This window comes from Carcharodon carcharias, chromosome 5 (genome assembly GCF_017639515.1).
Source record: "Carcharodon carcharias isolate sCarCar2 chromosome 5, sCarCar2.pri, whole genome shotgun sequence".
NCBI lineage: Eukaryota > Metazoa > Chordata > Chondrichthyes > Lamniformes > Lamnidae > Carcharodon > Carcharodon carcharias.
This window is the reverse complement of record NC_054471.1, coordinates 70,098,866-70,122,371: the sequence shown is the minus strand read 5'-3', so window position 1 is coordinate 70,122,371 and position 23,506 is coordinate 70,098,866.

Below are 23,506 nucleotides of genomic sequence, written 5' to 3'. Positions count from 1 at the left end.
TGTCCTTGGCTTGCTGTATTGTTCCAGTGAAGCTCAACGCAAACTGGAGGAACACCACTTCATCTTCCGACTAGGCACTTTACAGCCTTCTGGTCTGAATATTGAATTCAACAATTTTGGATCTTGAACTCCCTCCCCCATCCCCACCCCCTTTCCGTTTCTTTCCCCTCCCTTTTGTTTTTTCCAATAATTTATATAGATTTTTCTTTTCCCACCTATTTCCATTATTTTTAAATCTATACCTTTTATGCCCTGTTAGTCTTATTTCACCCCACCCCCACTAGAGCTGTACCATGCGTGTCCTGCCATCCATTATTAATTAGTACATTCTTTTAGATAATATCACCACCTTCAACACCTCTTTGTTCTTTTGTCTGTGACATCTTTTGATTATCTGCTCCTATCACTGCTTGCTTGTCCCTACAACCACCACCCCCCCAAACTTCTCTCCCCCCAACCCCACACACACCCACCCCACCCATCCCCCCACCTTAAACCAGCTTATATTTCACCCCTCTCCTATTTTTACTCAGTTCTGTTGAAGGCTCATGAGGACTCGAAATGTCAACTTTGTTATTCTCCACCAATGCTGCCAGACCTGCTGAGTTCTTCCAGGTAATTCTGTTTTTGTTTTAGCTTAACATCCATCATTGGGAAAATGCTAGAGTCTATTATAAAGGATGTAATAGCAGAGCATTTAGAAATGCATAATCTAACCAAGCAGAGTGAGCATAGCTTCATGAAATCATGCTTGACAAATTTATTAGAATTCTTTGAGGAAGTAACAAGCAGGATAGATAAAGGGGAACCAGTAGATGTAATAAATTTGGACTTCCAAAAGGCGTCCGATAAGGTACCACACATAAGTCTACTTAATAAGATAAGAGATATGGTCTTATTTATAAAATCAACGCAAACATGTATTATTGCTTTACTTCCCTGGGGCCTGAACATTATTGTCGTTGTCAGCTGTCCCTTGATTCGAGGATGACATCTACTCAGGATTGTGGATTCTGCCATGGATCTTTGGTGTCAATGCTGCCGCATTTCATAGAGAGCTTCAGAGTGTCTTTGAAGTGTTTTCTTTGTCCTCCCCAAAACATTGGCCATTTGAGAGTTGAGAAAATAGGACCTGGAGGGGAGATGGTTATCATCCATACAGACACAGTACCCAGTACCCATCAAAGTTGATTTTGCAAGACTATTGCCTGAAAGCTTGTGGAGCTGGCTTCAAGGTGCACTCTAGCATTTGTTCTTTGATCCTCCCATTGACCCTGGAGGAGACGGCAGAGGCATTGCTGATGTAATTTCTCTCGCATCCTTATGTGCTGCTGATATACAGTCCAAGTCTCACTGAGGTACAAGAGTGTGGTGATGATAACTGCTCTGTACACTAGGACTTTTGTTGACTGGAGGAATCTTTGTTGCTGCCATAGTTTGTAGAAGGCTGAGCAAGCACAACTGGTCTGATTGACAATGGTGGCTTTTTGAGAGAAGTGGCTGCCAAGGTTTGGAAAGCACTCAACATATTCCAGAGTCTCCCCTTCAACATATATGGGAGGTGGAATATTTGACTGACCAGGTGTGGGTTGATATGTGAGTTTTGATTTGGCAATATTCAAAGATAGGCTGAGATTTTTGTATGCAGAATTGAAAAGATGGAGAGTGACTTGCAAATCTGGTGCAGAGTGGGCAACAAGGCCATGCTTATCTGCAAAATGTGGATCATGTATATCTATGGGAGTCAGTTTAGCTTTGGCACCGAAGCGACTGATGTTAGAGATTTACATCTAGGCAGTGTTTAATATGGACACTGGAGAGCAGTTGATCTTTGATGAGGTAAATAGCCACTGTCAGGTAGATTGTCGATAGCATGGCGACTATCATGCAATTTTGCATGTCTCCAGTCCAGATTTTGGAGGCATCTGTTTCAGATGATAGTTTCAAAAGATAGTTGTAGCCATTTCATCATGAAGCAATTGCAGAATTGTGATGAAGCTTCTTGGACATCCAAATCTTTGGAGCACAATCCACAGAGCCTCATAATTTACTGAGTCAAACACTTTGGTCAGGTCGCTGAATGAAATGAAGAGTTCCTATGTTGTTGGCATTTTTCTTGGATTTGTCTGGCAACAAAGGCCATTTTGGAGGTTCCCTTTCTTCAGCCACAGGAAGTAGGCAATTCAGGAGAAAGCGTGTCAGGATTTTCCCTGCTATGGACAAGAAGGAAATACCTTGATAGCTCCCACAATGTGATTTATCTCCCTTCTTGAAGATAGTTATTATTGTCTCATTCCTGAAGTTGGTGAGGTGGTGGTGGGGGTGGTGGTGGGGGGCGGGGGGTGGGGGGGTTGGGGGGGGGGTGGTGGGGGGAGATTTTTCTCTCCCAAATCCATAGAATGAGTATATGGTGTACAGTGGGAGGCAGTGGAATAGTGGCATTTTCATGGGACTGGTAATCCAGAGACCCAAGGGGAATGCTCTGGGGACCTGGGCTCAAATCCCACCAACAAAAAATCTGGATGATTGTTGTAAAAACCCATGGCGTTCACAAATGCCCTTTTAGGGAAGGAAATCTACCATCCTTACCTGGACTAGCCTACCACACAGCAATGTGGTGGACGCTTAAATGCCCTCTGAACAAGGGCTAGCCAGTGATGCCAACATCCCATGAACGAATAAAAGAAAGTCATGATGTGAACAAAGGTCTGCCAGCTTTGAGTACCTCACCTGAAATGGCATCAGACCACAGGCTTTGTTGCTTTTCATCTATTTGATTGCTTGTTGCAAATTTCCCATCGGTGGTGGTTCACTTATGGATTCTACCACAGAGCACTGGGAGATAGCCTGAAGATTATCAGTTGCCACCATGGATTCACATTTGCGGAGTTGTTCAAAATGTTCTTTCCAGCATCAATGGATGGCATGGACATCCTTAAGGAGAGGGACATCATTCTGTGACTGAAGGGGCATGTTAATGTGACCGCCAATACCATAGTGACTGTGGGATTTATAAGGAACTCCTTATATGCTGTCTGATTCTGTGTTCACACTAATAATAAGATACAGTAAAATAACAACGCAGCAATATTTTTAATTCATCATGGATGAACTTTGAGACTGTATGCAACAACAACTTTCACCTATGTAGCACCTTTAAAATTGAAACATGTCTTAGTTCTTCACAAAGATTGGTTCATTGTGATTTAACAAAACTCTTGGGCCTGTTCCACATTTATTTAACTCTAACTTTGTTCTAAACAAATCTTTGAAAACTGAGAATTGCAGAAATTATAATGAAACAGGTGTTGTAGCATTGACATTAAAACACCATGAAATGTAAAATGAAAAGGTTACATGCTAATATCCATTCGAAACAGAACACAATTGTGGCAAATATATCCTTTCTTAGATAAGGAGACCAAAACTGTACATACCACTCCAGCTGCAGTCTCACCAAGGCTTTATATAATTGCAGGAAGACATCTTCACTCCTGTACTCAAATCCCTGTGCAGTGAAGGCCAATGTACCATTTGCCTTCCTAATTGCTTGCTGCACTTGCATGCTAGCTTTTAGTGACTCATGAACAAGGACACCCAGGTCCCTTTGGACATCAACACTTCCCAACCTCTCACCATTTAAGAAATACTCTGCCTTTCGGTTTTTCCTACCGAAGTGAATAACTTTACACTCATTCATGTTGCATTCCATCTGCCATGTTGTTGCCCACTCACTTTGCCTGTCCAAATCCTCTTGAAGGCTTCTTGCATCTTTCTTGAAAATCACATTCCCACCTAGTTTTGTGTCATCAGGAAATTTGGAAATATTACATTTGGTCCCCACATCCAAATCATTTAGACATATTGTGAACAGCTGTAGCCCCAGCACTAATCCTTGGGGCACCCCAGTAGAAACGGTCTGCCATCCTGAGAATGGTCCGTTTATTCCTGAACAAAAACAGAATTACCTGGAAAAACTCAGCAGGTCTGGCAGCATTGGCGGAGAAGAAAAGAGTTGACGTTTCGAGTCCTCATGACCCTTCAACAGAACTGATTGAATATTAGGAAAGGGGTGAAATATAAGCTGGTTTAAGGTGGGTGGGTGGGGGGGGCGGTGGGGGGAGAGAAGTGGAGAGGGGTGTGGTTGTAGGGACAAGCAAGCAGTGATAGGAGCAGATAATCAAAAGATGTCGCAGACAAAGGAACAAAGAATTGTTGAAGGTGGTGATATTATCTAAACAAATGTATTAATTAAGAATGGATGGCAGGGCACTCAAGGTACAGCTCTAGTGGGGGTGGGGTGGAAAGACTAGCAGGGCACACAAGATTTAAAAATAATGGAAATAGGTGGGAAAAGAAAAATCTATATAAGTTATTGGAATAAACAAAAGGGAGGGGGAAGAAACGGAAAGGGGGTGGGGATGGAGGAGAGAGTTCAAGATCTAAAGTTGTTGAATTCAATATTCAGTCCGGAAGGCTGTAAAGTGCCTAGTCGGAAGATGAGGTGCTGTTCCTCCAGTTTGCATTGGGCTTCACTGGAACAATGCAGCAAGCCAAGGACAGACATGTGGGCAAGGGAGCATGGTGGAGTGTTAAAATGGCAAGCGACAGGGAGGTTTGGGTCATTCTTGCGGACAGACCGCAGGTGTTCTGCAAAGCGGTCGCCCAGTTTACGTTTGGTCTCTCCAATGTAGAGGAGACCGCATTGGGAGCAACAAATGCAGTAGACTAAGTTGGGGGAAATGCAAGTGAAATGCTGCTTCACTTGAAAGGAGTGTTTGAGCCCTTGGACGGTGAGGACAGAGGAAGTGAAGGGGCAGATGTTGCATCTTTTGCATGGGCATGGGGATGTGCCATAGGTAGGGGTTGAGGAGTAGTGGTTGATGGAGGAGTGGACCAGGGTGTCCTGGAGGGAATGATCCCTACGGAATGCTGCCGGGGGGGGGGTGAAGTGAAGATGTGTTTGGTGGTGGCATCGTGCTGGAGTTGGCGGAAATGGCGGAGGATGATCCTTTGAATGCGGAAGCTGGTGGGGTGATAAGTGAGGACAAGGGGGACCCTATCATGTTTCTGGGACGGAGGAGAAGGCATGAGGGTGGATGCGCGGGAGGTGGGCCGGACACTGTTGAGGGCCCTGTCAACGACCGTGGGTGGAAAACCTCGGTTAAGGAAGAAGGAGGACATGTCAGAGGAACTGTTTTGGAAGGTAGCTTCATCAGAACAGATGCGACGGAGGCGAAGGAACTGAAAGAATGGGATGGAGTCCTTACAGGAAGCGGGGTGTGAGGTGCTGTAGTCGAGGTAGCTGTTGGAGTCGATAGGCTTGTAAAGGATATTGGTGGACAGTCTATCACCAGAAATTGAGACAGAGAGGTCCAGGAAGGGAAGGGAAGTGTCAGAGATGGACCATGTGAAAGTGATGGAGGGGTGGAGATTGGAAGCAAAATTAATAAATTTTTCCAAGTCCCTACGAGATCATGAAGCAGCACCGAAGTAATCATCGATCTACCGGAGAAAGAGTTGTGGGAGAGGGCCAGAGTAGGACTGGAACAAGGAATATTCCACATACCCCATAAAGAGACAGGCATAGCTGGGGCCCATGCGGGTACCCATAGCCACACCTTTTATTTGGAGGAAGTGAGAGGAGTTAAAGGAGAAATTGTTCAGTGTGAGAACAAGTTCAGCCAGACGGAGGAGAGTAGTGGTGGATGGGGATTGTTCGGGCCTCTGTTCGAGGAAGAAGCTAAGGGCTTCAGACCATCTTGGTGGGGGATGGAGGTGTAGAGGGATTGGACGTTCATGGTGAAGAGAAAGCGGTTGGGGCCAGGGAATTGGAAATTGTTGATGTGACGTAAGGTGTCGAGGAATCACGGATGTAGGTGGGAAGGGACTGGACAAGGGGAGAGAGAAGGGAGTCAAGATAATGAGAAATGAGTTCCGTGGGGCAGGAACAGGCTGACACGATCGGTCTACCGGGACAGTTCTGTTTGTGGATTTTGAGTAGGAGGTAGAAGCGGGCCGTCCGAGGTTGGGTGACTATCAGGTTGGAAGCTGTAGGAGGAAGATCTCCAGAGGAGATGAGGTCAGTGATAGTCCTGGAAACAATGGCTTGATGTTCAGTGGTGGGGTCATGGTCCAGGGAGAGGTAGGAGGAAGTGTCTGCGAGCAGTTTATTCCTACTCTCTTTTCTGTCTGTCAACCAATTCTCAATCTATACCAGTATATTACTCCAATCCTATGGGCTCTAATTTACTAACCTCCTGTGTGGGACCTTATCCTTGGCCTTCTGAAAATCCAAATACACCACATCCACTGGTTCGCTTTTATCTATGCGACAAGTAATATTCTCAAAAACTCCAACAGGTTTGTCAAACATAATTTGCCTTTCATAATTCCATGTTGACTCCACCCAATCATATCATTACTTTCTAGGTGCCTAGTTATCACATCCTTTATAATAGATTCTAACATTTTCTCTACTACCAACATGTCTGCAGTTCTTTGTTTTCTCTCTCACCCTCCCTAAATAGTGCAGTTGCATTTGTTATTTTGCAGTCTGTAGGAACCTTTTCCAGAATCTATGAAATTTTGAAAGATAATCTCCATCTCTATGGCCACCTCCTTTAACAATCTGGGATATAGCTCATCAGGCCCAGGGGATTTAATCAACCTTCAGCCCAATTAATTTTTTGAGTACTACCTCTTTATTAATACTATTTTTTTTCAGTTCCTTATTTTCACAAACCCCTTGGTTCCCTGGTATTTCTAGGAGATTTTCTACATCTTCCTCCATGAAGGGAAACACAATCATTAGACTTTTAATTCCACATTTTTTTTGCATTCTGCCATGGATGGTGTTTGAACCCAGGTCCCTGGGATATTACCATGGGTCTCTGGATTATTAGTCCAGTGACAATACCACTATGCCAACACCTTTGTCTTTGCCCTTGCACATCTTTTACTTTTCACATACCTAAAGAAACTTTTACAGTCCACCTTTAGGTTCTTTGGTAGCTTGCATTCATATTTTCATTTCCCTTTCTTTGTCAGTTTCTCGATCCTCCTTTGCTGGATTCTAAATTGCTGCCAATCCTCAGGTTTACCACTTGTTCTGGCAGCCTTATAAGCCACTTCCTTTCATCTAATTTAATCTTTAACTTATTTTCTTAGCCATCGTTGATTTACCTTTCCTGTTGGGATTTTCTGTCTTAGAGAAACGTACATTTGTTGTAGACCATGTAATACTTCTCTAAATACTAGCTATTGCCTATTGACCATTTAATTTTTTAGTATATTTTCCCAATCCACCAAAGTCAATTTGCCCCTCATAGCTTCATAGTTTCTTTTGTTCAGACTTTGACCCTTGTTTCAGAATTTCAGAACTATATCACTTTCAAACTTAATGTAAAATGTTGTCAAATTACGATCATGACTTCTGAAAGGTTCCTTTACATCAAGGTTATGAATTAGCCCATTCTCTTTACATAATAGTAAATCTAAAACAGCCCAATCCCTGTTTGGTTCTTCAATATACTCCTCCAGAAATCCATATTGTACACATTCCAGGAATTCATCCTCCACAGCATTAGTGCTAATTAGGTTTACCCAATCTATATGTAAATTGAAGTCACCCATTATTACTGTATTACCCATGTTACATGCAGATCTAATTTTCTGATTCATATTGTGCCCATTGTTACCCAGCTATGCGGAAAATTGCCCAGGTATGTCGAGTACACAAAAAGCAGAACAAATCCAATCCAGCCAATTACCACCCCATCAGTCTACTCTTGATCATCAATAAAGAGATGGAAGGGGTTATCCACAGTGCTATCAAGCAACACTTACTTAGCAATAACCTGCTCACTGATGCCCAGTTTGGGATCCACCAGGGTCACTCAACTTCTGACCTCATTACAGCCTTGGTTCAAACATGGACAAAAGAACTGAACTCCCGAGGTGAGGTGAGAGTGACTGCCCTTGACATCAAGGCAACATTTGACAAAGTACGCCATCAAGGAGCTCTAGCAAAACTGGAGTAAATGAGAACCGGGGGAAAACTCTCCACTGGTTGAAGTCATACCTAGCACAAAGGAAGGTGGTAATGGTTGTTGGAGGTCAATCTTCTTAGTTCCAGGACATCACTGCAGGAGTTCCTCAGGGTAGTGTCCTAGGCCCAACCATCTTCAGCTCTTTCAACAATGATCTTCCTCCCATCATAAGGTCAGAAGTGGGGATGTTCACTGATGATTGCACAATGTTCAGCATCATTCGCGACTCTTCAGATATTGAAGCAGTCCATGTCCAAATACAGCAAGACCTGGATAAGATCCAGGCTTGGGCTGACAAGTGGCAAGTAACATGTGCACCATACAAATGCCAGAGAATGGCTATCTCCAATAAGAGAGAATCTAACCACTGCCATTTGACATTCAATGGCATTACCATCATTGAATCGCACACTATCAACAACTTGTGGGTTACCATTGACCAGAAACTGAACTGGACTAGCCATATAAATACTGCGGCTACTAGAGCAGGACAGAGGCTAGGAATCTTGCGATGACTAACTCACCTCGTGACCCTCCAAAGTCTGTCCACCATCTACAAGGCACAAGTGAGATAGTTGATGCACTGGTTTTAATTTTCCAAAATTCCTTAGATTCGGGGAATGTTCCATTAGATTGGAAAATAGCTAATGTAACTCCTTTATTCAAAACGTGGGGGAGACAGAAAGCAGGAAACTACAAGTTTGTTAGCCTAACATCTGTCATAGGGCACATGTTAGAAGCTATTATTAAATATGTTATAGCAGGGCACTTAGAAAAATTCAAGGCAATCAGGCAGAGTCAACATGGTTTTGTAAAAGGGAAATCATGTTTAACCAATTTATTGGAGATTTTAGAAGGAGTCACATGTACTGTGGATAAAGGGGAACTGGTGGGTGTACTATACTTAGATTTCCAGAAGATAATTAATAAAGTGCTACATCAAAGGCTATTGCAAAAAGTAAAAGCTTATGGTGTAGGGGATAGCATATTGGCATGGATAGAAGATTGGCTAGCTAACAAGAAGCAGAGAGTTGGCATAAATTGGTCTTTTTCTGGTTGGCAGGATGTGACAAGTGGTGTGCCACAGGGATCAGTGCTGAGGCCTCAAATTTTACAATTTATATAAATGACTTGGATGAAGGGACCAAAGGAATGTTTGCTAAATTTGCAGATGACACAACAATAGGTGGGAAAGTAAATAGTGAAAAGGATGTAAAGAGGCTACAAAGTGACATAGATAGGTTAAGTGAGTGGGCAAAGATCTGGCAAATGGAGTATAATGTGGGCAAATGTGAAATCATTCATTTTGGCAAGAAGATTAAAAAAAGAGGCAAATTATCTTAATGGTGAGAGATTGCAGAGCTCTGAGATTCAGAGGATTCTGGGTGTCCTAGTACATGAATCACAAAAGGTTAGTAAGCAGGTACAGCAGGTATTTAGGAAAGCTAATAGAATGTTATCATTTATTGTGAGGGGAATTGATTACAAAAGTAGGGATGTTACGCTTCAATTGTACAGAGTATTGGTGAGACCACATTTGGAGTATTGTGTACAGTACTGGTCTCCTTATTTAAAGAAAGATGTAAATGCATTAGAAGCAGTTCAGGGAAGGTTTACTAGACTAATACCAGGACTGGGCGGATTGTCTTATGAGGAAAGGCTTGACAGATTAGACTTGTATCCGCTGGAGTTTAGAAGAGTAAGAGGTGACATAATTGAAACCTTTAAGATCCTGAGGGGCCTTGACAGGATGGATTTGGAGAGGATGTTTCCTCTTGTGGGAAAATCTAGAACTTGGGGTCACTGTTTAAAAATAAGGGGTTTCTCATTTAAGACAGAGACGAGGAGAATTTTTTTCTCTCGGAGAGTCTTTGGAATTCTTTTCCTCAAAAGGCGGTGGAAGCAGAATTTTTGAATATTTTTAAGGCAGAGCTAGATAGATTCTTTACTAACAAGGGGGTGAAAGGTTATCAGAGGTAGGCAGGAATGTGGGTTTGAGGTTACATTCAGATCAGCCATGATCTTATTGAATTGCAGAGCAAGCTTAAGGGGCCAAGTGGCCTACTCCTGCTCCTAATTCTTATGATCATATGTAAGATTAAGTCAGGAGTGTGATGGAATACTCTTCACTTGCCTGGATGAGTACAGCTCCAATAACGCTTAAGAAGCTTGACACAATCCAGGACAAAGCAGCCTGCTTGATTGGCACCCCATGCACAAATATTCACTCCCCCCACCACCGAAGCACAGTAGCAGCAGTGTGTACCATCTACAAGGCGCACTGTAGAAACTCACCAAGGGTCCTTCGACAGCACCTTCCAAGCCCACGACCGCTACCATCTAGAAGGACAAGGGAACACCACCACCTGGAAGTTCCCCTTCAAGTCACTTACTATCCTGACTTAGAAATATATCGCCGTTCCTTCACTGTCACTGAGTCAAAATCCTAGAACTCCCTCCCTAACAGCACTGTAGGTGTACCTACACAACATGGACTGTAGCAGTTCAAGAAAGCAGCTCACCACCATCTTCTCAAAGGCAATTACATACGGACAATAAATGTTGGCCTAGCCAGTGATGCCCACATCCCGTAAATTAATAAAAAAAACTATTGCAGGTTGGTGGCCTATAATCAACTCCTACCAATGTTTGCTGCCCCTTGCAGTTTCTTAGCTCCATCCAGTTGGATTCTGCACCTTGATCCTTCGATCTAAGATCCTCCCTCACTAACATACTGATCTCATCTCTGATTCACAGTACTACACCAACTCCTTCTCTCTTTTGTCTATCCTTCCAAAGTGATGAATATGCTTGGAAATTAAATTTCCAGCCTCAGTCATCATTTATGGTCTCCGTAAAGGCAATTAAATCATACTGATTTACCTCTATTTGTGCCTTCAAATCATTTTTTGAATGCTGCATGCACTCAGGTAGAGTAGCCTTAATTTTTTTAAGCACATTCTGATCCTATTTGATGCTTGCCTTCGCTTTGTCTGCCTTCTGATTTCGCTTACTACTTTTCTACTTCCGGATACTAGTTTTGCTTCTCTCCAATCCAAGCTCCCTCTCAGGTTCCCATCCCTCTGCCAATCTAGTTTATGTCCTCCCCAACAGCACAAGCAAATCTCCCTGTGAGGGTATTAGTCCCAGTTCTGCTAAGGTGTAACCTGTCCATCTTGTACAGGACCCACCTGCTCCAGAACCAGTCCCAATGCCTCAGAAATCTGATGTCCTCCCTCCTACACCAATTCCCTAGCCTCATGTTCAATCGCTCAGTCCTCCTATCCCTGCGCTCACTAGCATGTGGCACTGGGAGTGATCGTGAGATTACTGCTCTTGAGGTCCTACTTTTTAATTTATTTCTTTACTCCCTAAAATTTGCTTTCAGGACCTCATCTCTCTTCCTACCTAAGTCGTTGGTACCAATGTGGACCATAACCTCTGGCTGTTCACCCTCCTCAGAAAGATGTCCTGCAGCCGCTCTGTGACACCCTTGACCCTGGCACTACAGAGGCAACATACCATCCTGGAGTCATATCTATGGCTGCAGAAACTCTTGTCTGATCCCCGAACTAACAAATCCTCCACCACTATTGTTCTTCTACCCTTCTTTCTCCCCTCCTGTGCAGTTCAACCACCTGTGGTGCCACAGACTTGGCTCTGGCTGCACTCCTTTGAGGAACCATTACCCTATCCAGTATCCAAAATGCAAAACCGTTTAGCTAGCGAGATCAATTCAAGGGACTCTGGTACTACCTGCCTGGTTCTCTTGGACTGCCTGGGGCAGTCCCCTCTCTGCCTGCATGCTCCAAGCCTGTGTTGTGACCATCTCCCTAAACATGCTATTCATGTAGTTCTCTGTCTTGTGGATGAACAACAGTGACTCCAGCTGTCACTCGAGTTCTGAAACCTGCAGCTCAAGCTTTTGCAGCCAGTGGCACTTGCTGCAGGTATAGGTGTGGGGGTCAGTTGGCTCAACTGTCTCGATAGCACGAGTGTGGTGCAAAATGATGCCAACAGCATGGATTCAATCCCTAGACCGACTCTGGTAGTTCATGGGGGCCTGCCTCCTTGCCTTGCCCCAAGCTTGATGTGCAGATAAATAACCAATTGCCTTTCTCTAATGGAGAAAGATGCCGATGGTCCAACATGGATTACATCTAAGCGTGTCATCAGTTGAGTGCATGTTTCTTTCAATAACACAATCTCATGGACAAGGATCTAATAGACGGTTTGTCCTGTACAATTTTGACAATTATGTTGCTTCTCTAAACACAATAGTGTTATGTGCAGTAGGCAAGGGGTCATATTGACGACACTGTTATGCAATCACATCATTCTCCAGGGAGAGCAGCTACAGAGATTCATTTGTTTTCCTTTAGTCTTTGACTTAGCAAAACATCTCCATGTATTTCAGGTCAGCACAGCAGGAGTGTAAACAAACTGCAAGCTTTCTGTATTTTTCCACTTGTCTTTTCTCTCACATGAGAGTTGTGACACATCATAAGACACAGTTACGCAGGCACTGACAACACAACAACACTGCATACAAACAGCTGTAACCATGTGCGACCCTCGGCATAGAAGGTAAGCATGCTATTCAATAACAGAGGAATAGCATAGTCAAGTTTAATTCCAATCCCACCCGTTGCCCAGGCGTAACTGACCAGGAGTGGAAATGGAGCCTCCCCTACCTATCCGCCCACTTAGACTGGAGCATTGGAAAATTGTAACACTTATCACTGTCCATGCTGTAATCAGCTAAACCTGGTTCATTTGATTCAGTACTGCATCAGGGTTGCACTTATCAACTGAATCACAGAGTGCAGAATGCTTAATTTACCTCACAATAGCATGAAATTGTTTCAGACAGTTTTAGCCATTATACAGTGTTAAAAACACTTTGAGTAAACATCTCATCTCTTGAAAGTCATACATTTAAAAACGTCCTCTTCACTGCAGCAAGTTTAACACAAAAGATGTTCTGACACTCCTTGGTGCAAATAGCCTTGCCAGAGGATTAACGCAGATCAGGAAATTGGGCTTTTGTTCTTTCAATTAACTGGACGAATATGTTATTACATTGAGTTTAATTTTGCTCCAGGCATGTGTTGGCTGTGCTGGATGGTTCACCATTTTTGCACTGTTGCCTTTATTTCCTGCCAATGCTTTCATTATTCTTAATTGCATCTGGCAATTAAGTCCCACAGTCACGATAGGTTATTCCTTTGGGGATGGAGGGGAGGGGGAGGGGTGTCGGAGTTCGGAACATACTGTATGATTTAGATAAGGAGGAGAAGTTCAAAAGGCATTAACAAACAGCTCAGCTGTTTGGTCTTCGCCTATTGGTTTACTGGGACCTATTTTTATAAATCCGCTTCACACCCTCATGAACATATATAAAAAAGGATTGTCTTCACCGGATTTCTTTCACAAGAATATCTGCTAAATAGTTGTACCCTCTGATCCAGGGACAGAACATGCAGGTGGGTTTGTACCCAAGGGGATGAGTGTAGAATTCATTGGATGGGCTTCCCACTGTGTTCTAGCTCACCCCCAAACTCTTTGCAGTTTGATGCTGAGTTGGGTGTTGAGCTGGTCGACTTGCCCTTGCCCTTGCCCCAGTTGAGGCCTTTAAGTGGCCAATTATTGACCACTTAAGGGCCGTTTCCTGCCCAGCTTCAATTTTCAGGCTGACGGGAGGAGTTCTTGGTTATAGGGGAAGGCCAAAAATAAATCAGGTTCAGGTCTCGGCCGGAATTGGGGAGGGGAAACACCTCTATCAGGAGCCCCTTTTTAACCGGGGCACCTCCCCTTAAGATTGGGTAACTGCAGGACATTCTTCCTCCCCTACCCCCAATCCTCCTTTGTCCACCACCCACCCCCCCCACCCCAACAGACCTCCCCTACCCTCCCCTCCCTGAGACCCCCAAAATGTACCTGTTTCTAGAATCCCGGAACTTAGGCTTTGGGACTGCTTGCAGTCCCAGTCCTGACCACTACAGCTTCTGCACTGCCTGGACTAGAGAGTTGCCGGCCAATCAGACTGACTGGCAGCTCCTAAGGCGGGACTTCCTCTTGGGTGAGGGGCAGAATTACCGCCTCCAGGCAATTAATGCTCTTTGGAGCGTGAAATTGCTGCAGGGCAGGCAGTGTCGGCAGGGAGGTATTCCCCGTTGACTCTTCGGATGGCAGGAAGGGAAATCCCTAAAAATCCTGGCCCACGATAACTTTAGTCCACCTCTGGATCAGAGACGGTTCCCATAGAAGTGAATATTAGCATAATATGAAGCATCCACACCCTCCCACTCTTCCGTGGGGAATATCTACTATACCAGGCACTCTGTAGCACCGACCTGTAACAAGCAGAGAGATAAACATTACATTTGACAGAGGAAATAGCTCCAAAACGTTTGCTATGGAAAGGATGCATCTGCTGGAGCCAACACACAACTTTCATCAGGTGGTAGGGTTCCCTCCAGTACTGGGGCATTGTAAATGACACTCCGTGAGCATCAGAGGTCTTCGTATCAGCTGCATGCCTTCCATGAGCAGGAAGGATTTGCACTCAATCATTATTCAGGTGGGATCTGACTACATAAACATCATTATGTACATCTGCAGCCATTTTGCGTGGTGTCCTCATTGTAAGGCAATGCACAGCGCTTACATGATTTGAATGAGAAGAAACACTAAATGTATGGCTTTTGGAACAACAAGACCCTCTCTGCATTCATGAATGATAAACCCACTGTGAAACCTTCGAACAGCATAGGAGCAGCACAGCTTGGATACCTCAGCACCTGTTTTCATTCCCTTGATGCCACTTCCACCTCAAAAAGAAAGGATGACCTGCAACTTATTAGCACAGTTTAGGAATGTGTGCATGAGAATGATGGCGGTGAATGATACTTAAAATAGTAATTCCGAGAAGATGAAGCAATTCCAAATTTCAATTTAGGTTTGTGTCATACCTATTGGGACCCACAAAAATTGCAAACAGATTTAAAGAGTATAGTTCCTTGGGTCAGTAAATCATCTATTGAAGAGGGGAAAACCTATAAAGGTAGGTGGTAGAATGTACATGCCCTGTGTGAAAAGGTGGCACCAATGCCAAGTGTGTGATAGATATGCAGAATATAGGGTGGCACATTTTCCTGTCGGTAGTATTTTGCTGTTGATGCTATTGTAGTGAAATGGTTTGAATTCCACCTCACTGTGAGCCTGAGCAGGAACTTGTATATCTCAGGCCACAGGGAATAAGCACCTGTGTGCCAGCTTCCTGTCTTGACCCTCTTAAATAAAGCTCTCTGACCCTGGTAGCAGAATTGGACACATTTTTTCATGATTTAGCTGTGAAGACATGACACGCTGACACACAGATACTACTCTCCCTGACCAAACAAGCAACAGTGTAAGTGTGCCTTAACAGAGCTGTCTCAAATACAAGAAGTTCTTGAATGTAATCTCAACACATGGTCTACAGTTTTTTTTAATTCATTCATGGGATGTGGCTGGGCCAGCATTTACTGACCATCCTGAAACGCCCTTGTGCTGCCTTCTTACACCGCTGCATTCCATGTGGTGTAGGTACACCCACATTGCTATTAGGGAGAGAGTTCCAGGATTTTGACCCAGCGACAGTGAAGGAACGGCGATATATTTCCAAGTCAGAACGGTGAGTGCCTTGGAGGTGGTGGTGGTGTTCCCATGTGTTTGCTGACCTTGTCCTTCTAGGTGATAGTGGTTGTGGATTTGGAAGGTGCTGCCTAAGGAGCCTTGGTGAGCTCCTGCACTGCATCTTGTAGATGGTACACACTGCTGCCACTGTGAGTCAGTGGTGGAGGGAGTCCATGTTTGTGGATGTGATGTCAATCAAACAGCCTGCTTTGTTCTGGATGGCGTCAAGTTTCTTGAGTGTTGTAGGAGCTGTACTCATCCAGGCAAGTGGGGAGTATTCCATCACACTCCAGACTTGTGCCTTGTAGATGGTGGACAGGCTTTGGGGAATCAGGTGGTGAGTTACTCACCACAGGATTCCTAACCCCTGGCTTGCTCTTGTAGCCAAAGTATTCATATGGCTAGTCCAGTTCAGTTTCTGGTCAATGGTAACCCCCCCAAGGATGTTGATAGTGGGGGATTCAGTGATGGTAATGCCTTTGAGCATCAAGCAGCATTGGTTATATTCTCTCTTGTTGGAGATGCTCATTGCCTGGTACTTGTGTGGCGTGAATGTTACTTGCCACTTTTCAGCCCAAGTGTGGATCTTGTCCAGGTCTTGCTGCATTTGGATGTGGACTGTTTCAGTATGTGAGGAGTCGTGAATGGTGTTGAAAATTGTGCAATCATCAGCGAATGTCCCCACTTCTGACCTTATGATGGAAGGAAGGCCATTGATGAAGTGCTGAAGATGGTTAGGCCTAGGGCACTACCCTGAGGAACTCCTAAAGTGATGTCCTGGAGCCAAGTGATTCACTTCCACGAACCACAACCATTTTCCTTTGTGTTAGGTATGACTCCAACCAGCAGAGAGTTTACACCCTGATTCCCATTGACCCCAGTTTTTCAAGGACCCCTTAATGCCACACTTTGTCAAATGCTGCCTTGATGTCAAGGGAAGTCAATCTCACCTCACCTTGGGAGTTCAGCTCTTTTGTCCATGTTTGAACCAAGGCTGTAATGAGGTTAGGAGCTAAGTGGCCCTGGTGGAACCCAAACTGAGCGGTAATTGGTTGGGTTGGATTTGTCCTGATATTTGTGTACAGGACACACATGAGCAATTTTCTGGGTAGATGCCAGTGTTGTCATTGCACTAGAACAGCTTGGCTAGGGGCACGGCAAGTTCTGGAGCACAAGTCTTCTGTAATGTAGCCGGAATATTATTAGGGCCCATAACCTTTGGAGTATCCAGTGCCTTCAACTTTCTCTTAATATCACGTGGAATGAATCAAATTAAGTGAAGGCTGGCATCTTTGATGCGGGGGAACTTCCGGAGGAGACTGAGTTGGATCATCCACTCAGCACCTCTGGCTGAAGATTGTTGCAAATCCTTCAGCCTTATCTTTTGCACTGATGTGTTGGGCTCCCCCATCATTGAGGATGAGGATATTTGTGGAGCATCTTCCCCCAGTGAGTTGTTTAATTGTCCACCACTATTCACAACTGAAGGTGGAGGTTCTGCAGAGTTTAGATCTGATCCGTTGGTTGTGCAACAGCTTAGCTCTGTCTATTGCTTGCTGCTTAAGCTGTTTGACACGCAAGTAGTCCTTTGTTGTAGCTTCACCAGGTTGACACCTCATTTTTAGGTATGCCTGGTGCTGCACCTGGCATTCCGTCCTGCACTTTTCATTGAACCAGGTCTGATCCCCTAGTTTGGTGGGTAATGGTAGTGTGGGGGATATGCTGGGCCATGAGGCTACAGATTGTGTTCGAGTACAATTCTGCTGCTGCTGCTGATGGCCCAGAGCGTCTCATGGTTGCACAGTTTTGAGTTGCTAAATCTGTTCAAAACCTATCCCATTAGCAAATGGTCATGCCACACAACGTGATGGAAGGTATATTCAATGTGAAGATGAGACTTCATCGCCACAAGAATTCCTACCGATACTGTCATGGACAGATGCATCTGCACCAGGCAGGTTGGTGAGGATATGATCAAGTATGATTTTCCCTCTTTTTTGGTTCCCTCACCACCTGCCACAGACCCAGCCTAGCAGCTATGTCCTTTAGGACTTGGCCAGCTCAGTCTGTGCTGGTGCTACCGAGCCATTCTTGGTGATAGACATTGAAGTCCCCACCCAGAGTACATTCTGCACCCTTCCCACCCTCAGTGCTTCCTCCAAGTTGTGTTCAACGTGGAGGAGTACTGATTCATCAGCTGAGGGAGGGTGGTACGTGGTAATCAGCAGGAGGTTTCCTTGCCCATGTTTGGCCTGTTGCCATGAGGTCCGGAGTCGATGTTGAGGACTCCCAAGGAAAATCCGTCCTGACTGCTGGTGGGCAGGACAAACCCAGGAATGGTGATGGTGGCGTATGAGAAATAATCTGTAAGGTATGATTCCGTGAGTATGACTATGTCAGTGAGACAGCGCTTTTGTCCATGTTTGAACCAAGGCTGTCAGTGAGACAACTCTCCCAATTTTGGCACTCACCCCCAGATGTTAGTAAGGAGGACTTTGTAGGATCAACAGGGCTAAGTTTGCTATTGTGATTTCTGGTACCTTGGTCGATGTTGGGTGGTCTTTCCGGTTTTATTCAGTATTTTCGCTAATGGGGATTTTGGCCTTTGCGAATCCAATTACATAAGTGCAGAGTGAGGATGTCAATGCAGTCATGACCACTTTCATCTTGTGTTGTGTGGAGCTGTATGGCACAAATCAAATGTGTACTTTAGTATCAAAGTCAGGCTATTTGTGAATTAAGTATTGTACCTTTAGGGCATTCAGATCAGGAGGGGCTGAATTTCCAAGGTTACTTAATACTGGTATGGACTTACCTTCCAAAGTATGTGCTTTGGGTGGAACTGAAACCATTTCAGTACATGCTTTCTTACAGAAACTACCCAGAGCACCACGTACTAGATGAAATGCAGTGGGAGAAATGGGTTGCCTCACAGAAGAATTCTACGCATGTGTGGCAGAATAAACAGGAGACAAGGTGCTCAACAAAAGGTAATTTTTCTTTTCTCTTTTTAGTAACTTTTGAAATAATTTGAGAGCGTGTGTGCTGATTTTAATTTAAATCTATAAACACTTCATTCTATATAAGCATAAAACCTCATTCAAAATCATGGACTGTGTGTGGCTCAGTAATATTAGATTGAGGGCAAAACTAAAGCATGTTCACAAAACTGATTGACCTGCAAAGTTTCCCACATCAGTTACTTTGAGGCCTGATTATCCAAATGTAAAAGTCATTTTATACAGTAACAATTAAGGGCATAGATGAAAATAAAATGGATGTTGTCCTTATCTAAATTGGAATTTCAGAATTGAAGCCAGCTCCTGCTAACAGCTAATTAATTATTTTTGCTCTGACATGATCTGCACTGGAGGGACTTCATCTGCTTCAATATCCTGAAGTGATAAAATATAACAGGTGATAAATGAGAAAGAATTATATGCTTTGAAAATAACAGACTCCAGCTGCAGTATATGGTGACACCTGGATCTTTTCTCACGATTTATTTTCAAAAACAATAAATAATGGGCTGAACCTTAACTTCCAAAAAACAGATGGATTGAGGTTATGACCAGAGGTTAAACTGAAAAAATATAGGACAAGAATTGAACCCACCTCTAACCCGCCCACTTCTGGTTTGAATGGTGGCAGGATGAGGGCCTGTGTTGTAATATGCCTTTAAGGGATATCAGCATGACATCACCAGAAGGGAAACATGTCATGTGATCCAGTCTTTGTTTCACTTTTGCTTTGAGCAGAACACACACACACAACTCCTAATGTCCCCAAGCTATACAACTGTGGAAAACTGTTCTCATGTACCCGGTCTTAATAAATGAACACACAATGTGTTTACCCAATCCCTTATGAGCAATTGGTGCCTTGTGTCTTGTACAGTAAATTAGCCCAAGGTATTATATCCTTATAATAATATGACAGCCTGGTGAGCAATCCTCTTGTTGGAAGTGGACTGGTCATTTAACTATTATAATAAGGCTGCCTGGCATCATTTTAACAACCTGTAGTAATTATAATTTTGGGAAATGTTGGACTGTAGCTTTAAGAATAATCCAGCATTGTAAGATCTGTGATCTGTGTAAATCATTGCGTTAGCAGGGAGGGAGTTCTTCTTTAGTTATGGAGTTTGATGCACATGGGTAGTTGCAACTGCTGTCTTGTAAATACAACCAAATATTTCCACTAAGAAAAGTTGTCTGAAGATCAGCTGTATAACACAACCTTTCTGTTTTTAGTCACAGGCTGTTTGGTTTTGGAGGCCTCGATCAGGAAACCTGGCAGTTTAATGGAGTGAGGAGGGCTGGATCCATGAGCTAAGTGCCTTTGCAGCACTACTTGTGACCTAGGACGAGCAGGAGTTTCTCCAGGCCCAATTAGCTACTCAGTAAACCAAACCTCTGCCCCCACCCCCGCCCAGCAACCTGTCTGCTTAGCCCTGCACCACTGGATCCCCTGACCATTGACTACTATTAGACCTCCCTGAGCTCCAATGGAAGGCCCCTTCAATCAGAAGATCCACAAACCACCAGTGGACCCCCTACAGAGATAATTGTTAGACCCTCCCCCAGTGACCAAGATCAGGACCCTCTTCATGATCTGGACTGCCCGGAGACCCAGTCCAAGCTCAACATCCCCCATGTCAATCTGAGCTCCCCTTTGATCTCTTTCACTCTCCCAATGCATCTACCTGCTCTTGTAGGCTTTGGCCTTCCCAGCAGGCTTCTCACTTGAAAAACCTTTGTCCTGTCAATCAGGCTACCAGCATAGGTCAACAAGCACAAGGATGTGTGCAAATCCTACAGGAAAAATATTAAGACAGCCCGCAGTTAAATTCTGCAAAATCTTTGGGAAACCTATTCTTATGCGTTCTCTGACCTCACCACAATTTCCCTGCACAGAACTCATCTCCAAGCTAAAATCCAGGTGTATGTGTCTGATTTTCATCAACTACTTGCATCATATAGTGCCTTTCGTATATTTGAAGCGTGATCATTGTTATAAGGCAGGAAGTGTATCAACCAATTTGCTCACAACAAGGTTGCATAAACTGATATCTTACTGATGGATAAATGTTGGCCAAGACACCAGGAATGTTGGCTAGAACCCTCTTGCCTTTCTTCAAACAGTACCATTGGATCTTTTGTATACACTCTCAATGGTTTTAATTATACATCACCTTGAAGGTGGCACTTCTGACAGGACTGCACTCCTCAATGCTGCACGGATATGTCAGACTAGATTTTGAGCTGGAGTCTTTGGTTGTGAGCTTGAACCCACAACCTTCCGGCTCAAAGATGTGAGTTTCGCAAATAGACACCTTGTTGTCTGCAGGCTGAGTTTTTAATGCCTTCCCAAAACAAGGCATTACTATCCAATGCCAAGACTGTAATAACCATACTAGTATCAACCTGACCTTTAAATTATCTGTGAGTGTGACAGTTTGCAAAGAAAAGATTTTATTTGATCGACGAAAAATCTATCTGTTATTTGTTGCATTTAATAATAACTTTCTATCCTACTCATTGTTCAAACAGCTACTTTTTTTAACAGTCTGTGCACTCATAATTCTCCAGCCTGATGAGCACAAAATTTATCCTTTTTAAAACAAAAAGCAAATCAATATATCATTAAATTCAAAGAATATTGGTGGACTTTGTGCTCTTGAAAGTCTAATATCAATCTTTAGATGACACTGGCCTTTAAGGGGGAAGCTGGCTAATACTTGAGGAAGAAATGAATAGAGGGATATACAGATAGGCTGAGATGTAGGGTGGGAGTAGGTGGGAGGTGGCGCTCGTGCAGCATCAACAGCTGCATGGACCAGTTGGGCCGATTTGCCTGTTTATGTGCTCTAAATTCTATGTTAATGTAGAAAAACCTGTAAAAGTACATTATAACCCAGCCCGACTATAGAAGGATTACCAAAAACTTGATCCAAGAGGTAGGTTTGAGGAGGATAGGGAGCTGGAGAGGCAGGCGGGATACTTAGGGAAGAGATTTCAGAGCGTGGGGCTTAGACAGCTACAGATGTGGCTGCCAATTGTTGTAAAAGCTTATGTACAAAGGCCAGAGTTGGAGGAATGGAATGTTCAAGAAGGGTTGAAGGGCTACAGAAGATTACAGAGATAGGGAAGGGTGTGGCTATAAAGGGATTTCAACTCTAGGATGAGGCTATTTAGTTGGAGGGATTGGGGGACCAAGAACCAACGTAGATCAGCAAGCACAAAGATGTGTGAGGCTTGGTGCAAGACAGGATGTGGATGACAGAGATTTGGACAAGTTTATGACGATTGGTGGAAGATGGGAGACAAGACGGAATCGTGGAGTTTGGAAAAGACAAATGCATTGATGACGTTTTCAGCAACAGAAGGCAGGAGCAGGGGTAGAAAAGTGGGTGACATTATAGAGATGGAGACAGACAAAATGCTGCTGTGAGCTGGGCGTGGTGGGCTTTCTCACTGAAACTGTGTTGTAGACAGCATCCTGTCAATGAAAAATGCCCAGGCATTGAAGTTCAAACTTCAGTGAAATGAAAACAACCATTACTGAAACAATCCCCTTGAGCTTGTAAAATAACCTGAGGCAGAAAGATGAATATCTACAACTGATTAGAAGTCTGTAATCTAAATTGTGGAATTCAAATGACATCAGATAAAGTGTGGGAGGAAAGCTTTGTCACTGACTAAATTTTAACTGGACCATGAGATTAACAGATGATAATTTTGGAATCATTCTCCCATACAGTACATATTTTTTAACAAATGCAGCATTTTTATCATAATAACAACAACTTCCATTTAGATAGTGCCTTTAACATAGCAAAATGCCCCAAGGTGCTTCTGTATAGGCTAATTTGAACTCTGCTCCTTAAAGAAGAACACAGGTCAGAAAAGTAGAACTATGACTCAGCTGTTTAACAAAGTTTCCCTCTGGGAGAAAAGCTTTGGTAAATCTGCCTTTATGGGCAGAATTTAATGCTCCACACCCAGCGGCAAGTGTGGAGTTGGGGAGGAGGCACTTAATCAGACGGGAGGGTACCGAGTGGGTGGTGACCTCCTTTGCCGATTAAGTCCTTGACAGGAAGACTCATGGATGATCTTCCACTCTGGCCGTTAATTGAGACCATTAAGTGGGCAATTAATGCCTACTTAAGGGTCGCACCCCACTGCCGGCATGAGGCTCTAACTCATGTCCTGGGAGAATTAGCTAGAGTGCTAATCTAAGGCACCCCTCAGCTTCCCACTTAGCAGGAATTCTTTAATTTTGAATCAATTTTTCTGGCAGTGTCTGTCACTTTACATACTAACTTCCAATAGGTACAACGTCCTTGAAGTTTACACAAAGGCACTAACCTTTTAAGATGCCATTAGGTCAATCAATAAATTATCCATGGTTCAATTAACTGAGAGTTTTTGTGCCCAGTATGTGTATTGCAAAGGTTTAAAAGCTGATTTGCCTGGCATTTTGCACCCATGGAAATAGCATGAGGTGCAAAGGCTAAGAAAAAGGACCAAAGACCAGGATTGTTGATCTCCCTCTCTTTAACCCAGCCTTTGGATTTCTGAGCAGAACATGGCCTGCACACAAAGTAGGCACAGGTCAGACAGAGCTGATTAAACAGGGAAGATTGGGATGTTCCAAGCCTCTGACCTTATTTCTTATTAGGTGCCCCTAAATGCTTGCCAACCAAAGAATTCTAATGGCTCCTGATAGGCTGAAGAGCAAATTCATAGGCTGCAAGTTTTGTTTTTAGGGAT